This window comes from Chionomys nivalis, chromosome 25, assembly GCF_950005125.1.
Source record: "Chionomys nivalis chromosome 25, mChiNiv1.1, whole genome shotgun sequence".
Taxonomy (NCBI): Eukaryota; Metazoa; Chordata; class Mammalia; order Rodentia; family Cricetidae; genus Chionomys; species Chionomys nivalis.
The window spans coordinates 13072255-13084843 of record NC_080110.1 but is presented as its reverse complement, the minus strand read 5'-3'; positions in this window follow the sequence as shown (position 1 = coordinate 13084843).

Below are 12589 nucleotides of genomic sequence, written 5' to 3'. Positions count from 1 at the left end.
ACCCACAGCCCTCATTAGGCCTCACTCCCCAACACTGCCTCAATAGGCATTGACGTTTCAACACATGAACTCTGGACACATCCAAACTATAACAACCAGGCAAACATTACTGACAGTTGAGCCATATAATTTAAGGATCACATACCCTTTTTCATACATTACCATTGCCCTCCCCCACCTTCTTTGACTAAGCCTTCTGTGTACTCTGTTGATTTTTCCACTAATTCTCTGGCAGAGGTATGAATCTCTTTCAGGATATTAAAGCAGAGCAAATGACATTTTAATTCCATTCCTCCTCCTCCCTGTTCTTACTAAAGAGATAGTGCCTTTTAGATCCCTTCTTGACTGGCCTTTCTGCTTAGCTATCCACAGCTCCCTACTGTGCTGGGATCTTTGTTTCTACAATCTTACCTTTCCAGCATATGTCTTATCATCTCATTTCCTATCACTAGCTTTCAGTGGTTAACATTTTTTTTTAGGGAAGCTTATCTCTCCCCCCCACCCTGTGCTTCATTTCAATGTTCCTTTAGCTGTGTGTTGAGTTTATTCTCACATTCTAGAGATCGATTTCTATGCAATCCCTATTTACTGTGAGGCTGCAGTTCTGAGGTGCTTCCATGGCTTCCTTTCTAGTGTCTTTCTAGGCCCTGAAACTGCAATTCTTTCCTGGGGTCAGGGAGAGCAGCTCTGCTGAGGGACAGAATCTAGAGAGCTATACTTATGCAGATTTCCAGCATGTTCTTACTTCACACCCACCCACCCACTCTCTTGCCTAGCTCCCAGTTGTCTCCCATTTCTCAGGCCTTCTGGGGTCTTGCAGTTTCTACTGCTGCATTTTTCTTCCTATTAAGTCAACAACCACTTGTTCTGCTTTTTCACTTGTATAATTCTGTGTTGCCATCTGCTCCTTGTTCTTATATGCTTTTGCTCTTTTGATTTTTTTCATTATTATTACATTTTGGAGGCACTTGGGGAGGGAAGACAAGGGAACTGTGTGCGTGCAATTGGTCATATTTACATAAAAGAGGTAACGTGTGTGCAGTTGGTCATATTTACATGCAAACCTGATCGCTGGTTTTCTTGTCATCTTTGTACTGGACACTTGTATAATTGATAAATAATTGATCCTTTATGTTTAAGGGGTTTTGACCCTTTTAGCAAATCCAGAAACATAATCATAGACATCTGCTAGGTGTGGAAACAGAGCCGTTTGTTAGAAATGACGAATTTCCCTGGCATGTTTTCTCAGACTCCTAGAACACTTCATAACTGTTTCTTTTAATTTTGATTCACCTAAATAGTAAGATCAGTTTATATCATGATGTCCCTATTTACTCTCCACTTCCTGTAATGTGATACATTAATCAGTATTTAGCTGTCTAATTTTATTCTGTTAGGCTTTTTGGTATTGTATTTTAGGTACCTATTAATTCACATAGGCATCTCGGGCATTTCTGTGTTAAAATGAACAATATTATAGCTAAGCTCTTATTGAAGAAACATCTGAACTTAGGAGGTGATTTTTTTTATTCAAGAGATTCCTTCAGGGATGCTGACTGAGTCTAAGAAGAAATTAAGTACATGCAACAAAATACTGATAATTGCCAGACAATGGAACACCTGGAGGAATAGAATAAATTTTAAAGAAATCTCTAAACAAGAGATGGCATTTATTGTTTAAATTCTTGTGTCTGTAGAAGGGATTTGTGATATTTGCACACAATCTACTTTAATCAATAACATCTTAACTCAGCGATTATTTACAGTGAATTTTCAGGTTTGTTTTAAATTGCTTTACATTTATATATGTATTTATTTATTTATTTTCTCTCTCTCTCTCTCTCTCTCTCTCTTTCTCTGTGCATGTGTGTGTGTTGGGTGCACTCATGCTATGGTATTCTTGTGGTGGCCAGAAGATACCTTGTGGGAGACAATTCTCTCCTTTTATGTTTTGGGTTCAGGAATTAATTTTCATATATAAATGTTCAATTAAAAAGATTTTATTACATAAATCATACACAAAAGTATATGGAAGAGGCTAATGAAGCTCCATTTCCATTGCCTGTCCTTCCACTGGTACCAGCATTCTGCAATTCATGCTTCATTTGTACTTCACTGTGTACCTTATCCATAATTTTCCTTGATACAATAATCCAAATGTTCTTTACGTTCCCTTGTAAATAAATCACTATATATTGTAAAGTATAAGATTTTTTTTCTTTTTTTATATAACTAAAGTAGCAACTGTTTAACATTTATTATGAATATATGTTTTCTTACTTACTTCACATACTACTGCTGTGGGACAATAGTCTTACCCTGTAAAGATTTGTTTCTTGTACTTGTTTAATAAAATGCTGATTGGCCAGTTGTCAGGGAGGAAGTTTAGGTGGGGCAATGAGAACAGGAGAATCCTGGGAAAAGGAAGGACTCAGTCTGCAATCATCACCCAGATGCAGAGTAAGCAAGATGTGACTGCCTCATGGAAAAAGGTACCAAATCACGGCTAACACAGATAAAAATTATGGGCTAATATAAGTTATTAGAGTTAATAAGAAGCCTGAGCTAATAGGCTAATCAGTTTATAATTAATGTAGACCTCTGTGTGTTTCTTTGGGACTACATGACTGTGGGATCAGGTGGACTGAAATCTCTGTCAACAGAAACCCCTGGCAACATACTATGTTTCATCTTTCAATGTTTGTCAAGGCTTCAAAGTCGGTACATTACATTTAGATGATGCCATTTAAGTTTCTTCTTGTATGTTGTATTTTCTTTTCATTTTTGGAAACTGCCATTTCTTTGTAGATGGGCCTATAACTGCGCTGTAGTCAGCATTTTACAGAGTGTCTTTTTTTGCTTTACTAATTGTGTTAGCTTCCTATAGCTATGACAAATTTGAAGAAAGTCAAATTGAAGAAGTGAAGGTTGATCTTGCTTCCAGGAGTTTATTTTGTTTTGTTTCAGACGTTTTTAGTCTGTGGTCACTTGGCTTTCTTGTTTCTTGGCCTAGGCGAGACAGAGAACCTTGGTAAGACATCGTGGGAGAGAGCTGCTCATCTCGTAGAGGCCAGGAATGAGAAGCCAGAGACAGACAGACAGACATACAGACAGACAGTCAGAGAATGTTAGGGACAAAACATAGCCCCAAGATCATATTCCCTAGACCCACTTCTCTTTAGTTAGGTCTCACCTCCTAAAGTTTTGTCATGTCCCAATAGCCCATCTGATTGTGAGCCAACCCATAAATGGATAGTTCATTGGTGAGCGTAGAGAATTCAGGTCTAAGTTTTTACAAATGCCTCCCTTATATTCCTGCACTGAGAACCAACCCCTCAACACAGGAGCCTTTGGAGGATCTTTCAACCAAACACACTGACAGTTGGTGACTGTTTCTAGAAACCTGATTTGGTTCTGGTCAAACTGTATTTTTTTGACAGAAACATTTGATAGATGATAATCTGTGGTCTCTTTTACATTCAGTAGAGGCACCATATCTGATTATACATACATACATACATACACATATGTATGATATATGTATATATATTTGATATCAATGTGATCCAACTTTTATAAAATTCCTGCTATAGTTTTATTATATATTTTATCTTAATGCTTAAGAAATAAAAACTTTTTGTCACTCTTTTTGATTTTGTTGTTTAGAATCTTCCTGTGAAGAATTTTTCTTCATATCATATTTGGTTTCCCAGAAATGTAGCAAAAGTAGGATAACACATTTCCTTTAGCAATTCTCAAAGAATTAGTTACCCAACAATCTTTCCATGTTACATTTTTTTTAACCTGTTGGTTAGAAAGCTTTCATTTCATGTAACATCCTTTGTATTTGGGATTAATGTGCCCTGTTGGTAGGGGATGTTGATCACGGGTGAACTGCCCTTGAGTCGGGGTGGAAGTTAAATAGAGACCCTTTCTATTTTCTCCTCAGTGTTGAAAATAATATCCAAGCAAAGTACAGCCCTTGATTTTGATTCAGCCTTTAAAAAACATTTTAATGTTTGAAACGGCATTAGAGTACTATTTAGATCTTAGTTGGTTTAACTCTCTTTCCCTTTATCATGTGTGTTTGGTCAATAACATTGTTTGAAACCTTCTTATCATGTTTTACCCTGCTGAAAAGCTCTGTACATTTACTGACCCTATCTTATTATGAGAAGGGTTATTTGTGTCAGAGAATCTGTCCTGAGTCTTTATGTTGCTTCTTTGTTTTCTATTGACCAACCTCATTAATACTCACCCATGGCTATTAGTATTTGCCCATGGCTATTAATACTCACCCATGGCTATTAGTATTTGCATGGTTATTAGTACTCACCCATGGCTATTAGTATTTGCCCATGGCTATTAGTACTCACCCATGGCTATTAGTATTTGCATGGCTTTAGTACTCACCCATGGCTATTAGTATTTGCTCATGGCTATTAGTACTCACCTATGGCTATTAGTACTCGCCTGCAGTGCACAGTGCCCATCTGTGCTCTATGCGCTACCATACAGTTAGCAAGCTTCTGAGCTTTGGGCAAGGGGATGGAGGTTGAAACACACAAACACAGACAGACAGACAGACAGACAGACAGACAGGGACCTCTAGGTCACTGTTAAGAAGTCCCTTATTCAATAGCACCATGGAGGCTTATATACCCAACAGTCAAGTGGGCCAACAGGTGAAAACCTTATCCTCTGATCCTCAAGGCCAAGGCAACACGTGCTCGTGAGGCAGAGCTGGTAAACAACTTTGACACAGCTTTCAGTAACTCAAATCAGAAGGAAAGTAAAGATCTCTAGCAGGGAAGATCAGCTGGAGGCCAGGACTCCAAATGGTCCCAACACTCACCCATGGCTATTAGTACTCACCCATGACTCTTAGTACTTGTCCATGGCTAATTATACTTGTCCATGGCTATTAGTACTCACCCATGTCTATTAATACTTGTTTATGTCTGATATGTCACCTGATACTTGGTTTATTGGATATTGGTAGGTTTCTGGGAACCATACATAGATTACTGTTTCAAGTCCTAAACCATTTAGTTTGCTGGTTTGAAATAGGTTTTGAGATACTCAAAATATCTATTGTTTGACACTTGAAGCCAAGGAAACAAGTGTAAGTCCAGACTCTTCATGATTAAGAAATGTTTTTATTTTTATATTTCCCTGGGGTACTTTATTTGTTGAAACTGTCCCTAAACATGCAGTATATTCATCACCATCAAAATCACCTTTTCCTCTTCTTACACACACACACACACACACACTCACACACACACACACACACACTCTCACTCACACATACTTATATACACTGTGTTCTGGGTGTCACATCCTCCAAAGAAAATAAGGTAATGATAACTGGCAGATGATATGTGTATCCGTCATGGGATTTTTTTGTTGTTGTTGTTTACCCAGCCTTGAAGTTATTGCTTGTCTTGGGGATTTGACCTATACTGTATAGAAATGGAGATTTAAAAAGCCCTCCTTTCATATAAATGATTGTCCCTGTTTCTAATAGGAACTAGTTATGATTTATAGTCTTTCATGAGGCACTCTTAAAGTTAATAAATTTCCTGTTTCTGTACAATGAGTATCTGCAATAGTTTGGGATTTCATCAGTTTTGTTTTGTTTTGTTTTCTGTATCTTAGGCATTTTTGTAAGAAGATGGGATACATGATTCCTATAACGCTAAACAAGTCCCAATTTTGAATGAGTCCTTTGAATTATGGTTTAATATACTGAGATGTATAATCATCTAGATGAATATCAATCTGATAAATATAGTACAATGCCTTCAGACTCTGAAGACCAAGAAACTTCCATACATATTATGATGACAGGGCATAAGCTTATTATTACAGGATAAAGACTAAGAACTAATTGAAATTAGTTGTCAGAAAAACATATTCTTCTGTTAACAGTGCCAAAATTAGGACCATGTGTGTTTGAGAGTTACTCCTCAGGGTTCAAGTCAACAGAAATAGCTTGATATCCAGTAATCCAGTATTTATAAATAATTTATAACAGTTTTTGTATCTCTTGGGCAAAAGAATTTCATTTTATCTAAACTTGTTGACAGAGTAAACTGTATTTAGCAGATTTTTAGTCTGCTATCTGCCTGCATCCACCTTCAAATTCTTCTTAAGTGTACTGTCTCTATTTGCTGCATGATGAAAAATTAGCTTGAGCTAGGTATGCACTGAGATACTTAGGACATTGAAATACTGCTTCTTCAGAAAGCATTTAGCTTTGTAGATGGTCTGATAAGAAATGGGATGCTTGGCTTTGTCCCCAAGTAAGACCAAAAACAGTTTTGTTGTTCTTGCTGTTGTTGCTGATGTTTTTAGACTCCTGAGATATTTTATAGGAGCTACCACATTAGAAGAAATATGCTCTATGGAAAAGTAGAAGTTGTAGCTTTCTGTATTGTGAGCTTCCCCAACACTTAGCTATAAACAGCAATCATTGAGTACATAGTTCGTAGATGGGCAGTAGGGAGTAACCCAAGCAGATGTTCGCTAATGTAATATTTAGGAAGGATGTAGATGACTTTTATGACGTAGATAACATTTGGAATGCAGATAACTGAGTATCTGAGAGTAAGTTGCCAATGGTGTGATCCAACATTTTTATATACTTGGTCCAAAAGGCAATTGTTAAGTACGTTTTATTTAATTGATCTGAAATTTGATATTTTATCATCATCATCTGCGAAACTGCCATGAGTAGAATATGGCTCATATTTCAACCCAAGATAGAGAATATTTGTATTTCATTTGTTCACTGTGTATTCATTTCACAAACTTATTGAATAGTTAAAGAAGCCATGTTATGCTCTTTTGGGCCCTAGGTGGATATACCTTTGACCCAGAGTTTACATTTGAAATTATGTAGTCCAACATGGTAGCCAATGACTACATGATATTATTGAAATCTTAAAATATGTGACTTAGCAGTGGAAATGTGGCCCTATTGGGTTTGCAATGTATTGTTAGTGAAAATACAAACTGAATATGTATATTTATGATGAAAGTAAGAATTTAAAATATCTCAATAAACTTTCATTGGTTTTGTATTAAAATGTTAATATTTTAGATAGACTGGAGTAGGCTGAATATAATGCAATAGCAATGTTGACTTAGACATATTAAAATTAAATCTCATTTTAGTTTTGTCTATTTTTTTTTGTAGTGATACTAACAAAAAGCTTAAAGTAACAGAGACATCCAAGACATGCTACTCATGTTGTGTGTCTTCCAGGCAGAACAGTTCTAGAAGTTGAAAGACAAGAATAGATGATATTTTAATACATGAACAGACAATAAATTCTAGTGATCGATTAGAGAGTATCACATTGGGTGGCTACAGGGTAACTCACTTGATTCTTGAATTGTATGAAGGCCTCAGTAATATGAGGACTGTGTGAGAAATGTCTCCTAGGCAGAGAAATATCAAGCCCAAAGCCCTGATGTGGTGAATAAGTTTGAAGGATACCAGACATAAGAGGAAATAAATGAGCATAATGGGTATTTCTGTACACTACCATGAGAAAGGTGAGTCTACATATCCATGGTTCGCAGAGTCAAAATCACATTTTTTTTTCTTTTTCAACTTCTGTTAAGACTTTGAATGAGGTCACTGATATTTGAGAAAAAATATAAGGGGATCTTAGTATTGTAGCTGTAATAACTTGATGAGTTATCCACTTTTTGCCTCAGGTTTGTCATTTACAATAGTAATAATAGTATTATCTCAGGTTGATTGCAATTAGTGCAATAATACATGTGCATATGTTCTAAGTGATTGCTAAGTCGTTCTTCCTAGTGTATTCCATATCCTCAGAGAGATAGGTTCTTATTCTTCAAATTAAATATATAAATTTCTGTAGAGTATCATGTGTGTGGTCTCAGCTTCCTCAAATCCTGTTTTAAGAATGTCATGTATTCATTTCTGCTTTTTAATTTAAATGACCTTTATCTAAAGCTAATTATGTATGATATACATTTTCTTAGAAATGGGCGTATTGAGTGTACTATGGAGGGCGATAGATTAAGGAGTAGTTACAGTTCATTTTTTCGCACAGTTTATTACCCAAGCAAATATCATGTAAGTCACCTTACATCATTTTATTAGATGGTGATAGATGTTGGCAGGATGAACAAGAGGAAGAGGAGGAGAAGAGGAGGAGGGAGGAAGGCAGAAGGGAGAGGGGGGAAGGGAGAAATAGAAAGAAAAGGCCTCTCATTACTTTCTTCATTTTGTATTGTGTTGGCAACAGGATTCCCTGAGTTAACATTTCTCGATTTTGAGTGAGTGTAGGTTTATAGGATTTATGATATAATTACTTTCCATAGGCCAAATATATTGTTATGGACCTCTCTTTCATTATTTAAAAGCTTATGACATATGTATTTTATTATATATTGCTTTAAATCATTTAAAAAATAGTTTAAGTCTAAATTAAATAAAAATATAAAACATTGTTTCTATGAGAAAATGCATTCCAAGTTTCACAGATCCAAGTTATAAAAGAAATTTTGGAACACCGCCCATTTATAAATTCAGGAATTTCTCATATATTTGGGGGAGTGGGAATTCTTAAATATCTTATTAAAAGTTCTCCTTGGAGAGCATATTTCCTAAAAAGAAGGGTAAAATTTAGAACTATTTACTTTTGACAGGATCTCACTATAGTCCAGGATGACTTGGAAGTCATTATGCAGCCAGAACTTACAGCAATTCTCCTGTCTCAGTTTCTTCTCACATGCTGTGATTTCAAGCATGAACCACTATGCCTTCTAGGGGTAAGGATATAGTATACCATCAATAAAAAATAATAATCTATTGTTTATGCAAATCTATCGTCAGATTGAGATTATGCTTTGCCATAGGTTTTGAGTTCCCTGAACTGGAGTTACAGACAATTGTGAGCTGCCATGTGGGTGCTGGGAGTTGAACCCAGGTCCTCTGGAAGAGCAGTCAGTGCTCCTAACTTGCTAAGCCATCTCTCCAGCCCCATCTTCTCAAAATCTATTCCTTTAATTTTCTTTGAAGACCTGTTTTGTTCTCTTGTATGGAAACTAACTGAAGTGTCTATGAATGAACAATGGAACCAAAGTTTTGTAGCAGAAACTTATATACTAAACCTGCTATTGAGGGAGAATTGTATCCTGAACATACTGGGAGCCATTGAAGCATCCTTCACAGATATACATTTGATTTATATTTGACATGATCATATTTGTTTGGTAAAACAACCCGTGCACATGTTTGAGAGATGAGTTTATTTGTAGTGATTAGGAAATGAGAGCAAGTGAGCCTGCATTTAACAGCACCAAATAAGAAATATTTTTTATGTATTAACTTTAAATTTTTAGAGAGCTTGGGGAAATGGGCCAAATTAAAAAAATGCCAAGAAGCCTGAGAGAATTTGACATAATTTATTCCAACTTGGGCAATGAAGTAAATAATACTGCTGTTCACAGAGAGCAGGGATTAGTATTGAGAGAGTTGGTGTGAATTAATGTGTCAGTGCGTGGAAACCTGTGGAGTAGCCAGATTGTTCACAGATTTATTGGTCTAAAACTCAAGAACAGAGCCACATTTGGGAGACTTAAGTTATTGGTAGTCATTGAAGGCATGGATACAGATAAGATTTCCTGCAAGGGTGTGTACATGGAAAGGACAGTGGACAATAGAGACCAGGGGAATAGTATCTTCAAATGGAGCAACAATGGGGGGGGGGGGCGAGGAACTGATACAAGCGAGACTGAGTACCTGGGGGGAAAAATCAAAAGAATGAGATGTTGAAAGGGGAATGTCTAACGACTGAGTGGTTTGTAATGTTGAGGTCACAGGTAGTATACAGAATAAAAGCAATAATTTGGAATTTTACATTGGTATTTGGTATCAGGAGCTCTCATTGGAACAAGTGTAGCCCAGCAGAAGTAGGGAAAACTGAGTCACAGTGTAAAAATTGGATGAGGGGCTGGGCGATGGTGGCGCACACTTTTAATCCCAGCACTCGGGAGGCAGAGGTAGGCGGATCTCTGTGAGTTCGAGACCAGCCTGGTCTACAGAGCTAGTTCCAGGACAGGCTCCAAAGCCACAGAGAAACCCTGTCTCGAAAAACCAAAAAAAAAAAATTGGATGAGGGGTAAAGGTGACGGGACACGACAAATTTAGACTCGGAGTTCTGAAGGGAAGGAACAAGAACAGCTATTGGAGTCAAGTTTGTTTTAATATTGAAGTTTACGATTCTAATTTCATCACGAGCAGCTCCACAGCACAAAGTGGATGTTTGATGACAAGAAGCCCCTGATGTGCGAGGGGAAACAGGGTTCAGGGCTGAGAGTCTAGGTGGCAGGGTTGGTGTCTTCCCATTGTAACTGTGTTGAAACTTTAGACAGGCTTGTAACAATAGGGTAACTTATATGTGTCCTTCATCAATTAGTAATCTTCATTTATTACCAATGGGAGCTTTAAGAAATGATTAATTTTCATTATGCTCTCAAGAAGAAGAACGTCTATAGTCATGGCCTTCATAAAGTCTCCAGAGTTTCATTTTCCTTTTACTCATTCTTCAGATGTTATGGCTCATTAAGATAAGTTCTCCATTAATTGGTTCAAAATTATGCTTACTGTCGGGGACATGATGATGAACCAAACCCAGTGCCTGCCCTTGAGATACTGCATTTTCACATAGGACTTGGAAGGAGTGAATCTCAAGGTCCTTTCTATAGCTTCTGTTGATAGTGACACAGCAGCCTGCATACTACGGGGGTAGGCACAGTGACATAGCCCTCGGTCCATCTTTCCGTTTGCTGTGATGCTAATTAAAGCCAGCATCAGCTTCTCCATGGCATAGACTTTAAGTACAAGTTTTGTGAAACAATCCTATGAACTCCTCTTGTGTATTTAAACTTAGTTGCAGGGCACACGGTGTTGACAGAGGTTTCTGTCCCACCAGGTCCTGCAGTTATTTGGACGTAGAGGGTTGCCACAAGGGTTGAGACCCATAGGTTGAGAACTACTGCTCTAAAGGCTTGCCCCATTGATCTAACACTTTCTACTAGGTCCATCCTTTAAAGTTCCGTGACTTCTAGCCCCACAGGCTAGGGACCTAGATTCCAACATAGGAAGCTCTGGGGAATGCGTTTAAGTCATGGTTACTAAGACATAATCCAGGTACTCACCAGTGTAGTCCTCCTATCACTGTCAGTTTCTCCCCTTCCCACAACCATTAGCTGAGGATAAAGAAGTTACATAATATTTTTCTTTCAAAATATGTTATATTGAGAAAAAGCACAGCGTTTGAGATTCAGAACATCTGGGGCCATCAGTAATCACTTGTGTAGCTTACCAGCTGAGAACATATCATTTAACAGCTTCCACAGGATGAAGATAACAGCTGTCCTGCCTATCTGCTAAGTTCTAAGTTTTTTTTTTCTTTTTTTCTTTTTTTTTTTTGTTACTCCCTTTAACAAACCCAGTGAAGGAGACAGTTGTTTGTAGCTCAGATGTGTTGGGGGATGCTTCGGGGTGGTGTCAGACCTTAATGTACTTTGCATCTGTTTATGCTTAAAGCTTTTCCAGTTAGGGAAGACAGTAACTTCTTAATTTTGCTTATGCAAAATTGAGATAGGTTCCTGTCCTTAGCAGCAGAAAAGCAGCCCGGGTCACTGGTGGTTGGCTTCAGAACTCAGACACTTGCTTCATTAGAGGCCGGAATGAGACACTCACAGCTGCAAGGTACCATAAAAGTGTCTCACAGAGTGCCCTCTGGGTCCACATCAGGGCCTTCATCAGAGCCCAGACATGCGACTCACTAAATGCTTGTGACATTCACCGAGGGAGGTAACAGCAACATTGAAGTCATGCTCTCCAGCTCTCTACAGGTTTGCCTCTCTAAATCTCAGCCCTGAAAAGATCCGCCGGCCCCCGTGGGAACCGCTGTGTGACCTTAGCATTAGGAAAAAGAGCGAGTCCCCATGTTATCATGGTTCAAGACTGTCATTTGGGGATTCAATGCGCGTGCTCAAGTGCAGACATTAAGGATTCTGCTTGGCCTCAGGCAGCAGAGAAGGAGTCTCAGGGATGTGAAATCAGACTTCCTTGTAGTAAATTAGCACTTAACAATCTTGTTCTTTGTCAGTTGAGAAGGACTCATCTGCTGCTGATGGATCATTTACGACACTAAATACCCTTGCAACCCTTGGTACTCTTGCAATGTACATTAATGATTGACACCGGCAGGATGATCTGAGTTATACATTACTCAGTAATTAAAGTTTTCTTTTGCCCTGACTTCTGTGACTGGACACATAGTACTTAGTCTTTCCTCATCTCCATTGTTTTGAGTCTGGAAATGGCAACAATAACAGTCTTGGTATTTTTGAAAGAGCCTAGATTCAACATTAAGCAACTTGGCACTGAGTTTGTATTAGGAACCTGGCAAAAAATAGCCAGCATGTAAAACCTGATGAACAATAGTATTTGCCCTGAGCTTTTTGATAGATAGGAAGTCAGATCTGTCAAATAATGCATACTTTTTACCAAACTAATCTTAACTTTTTT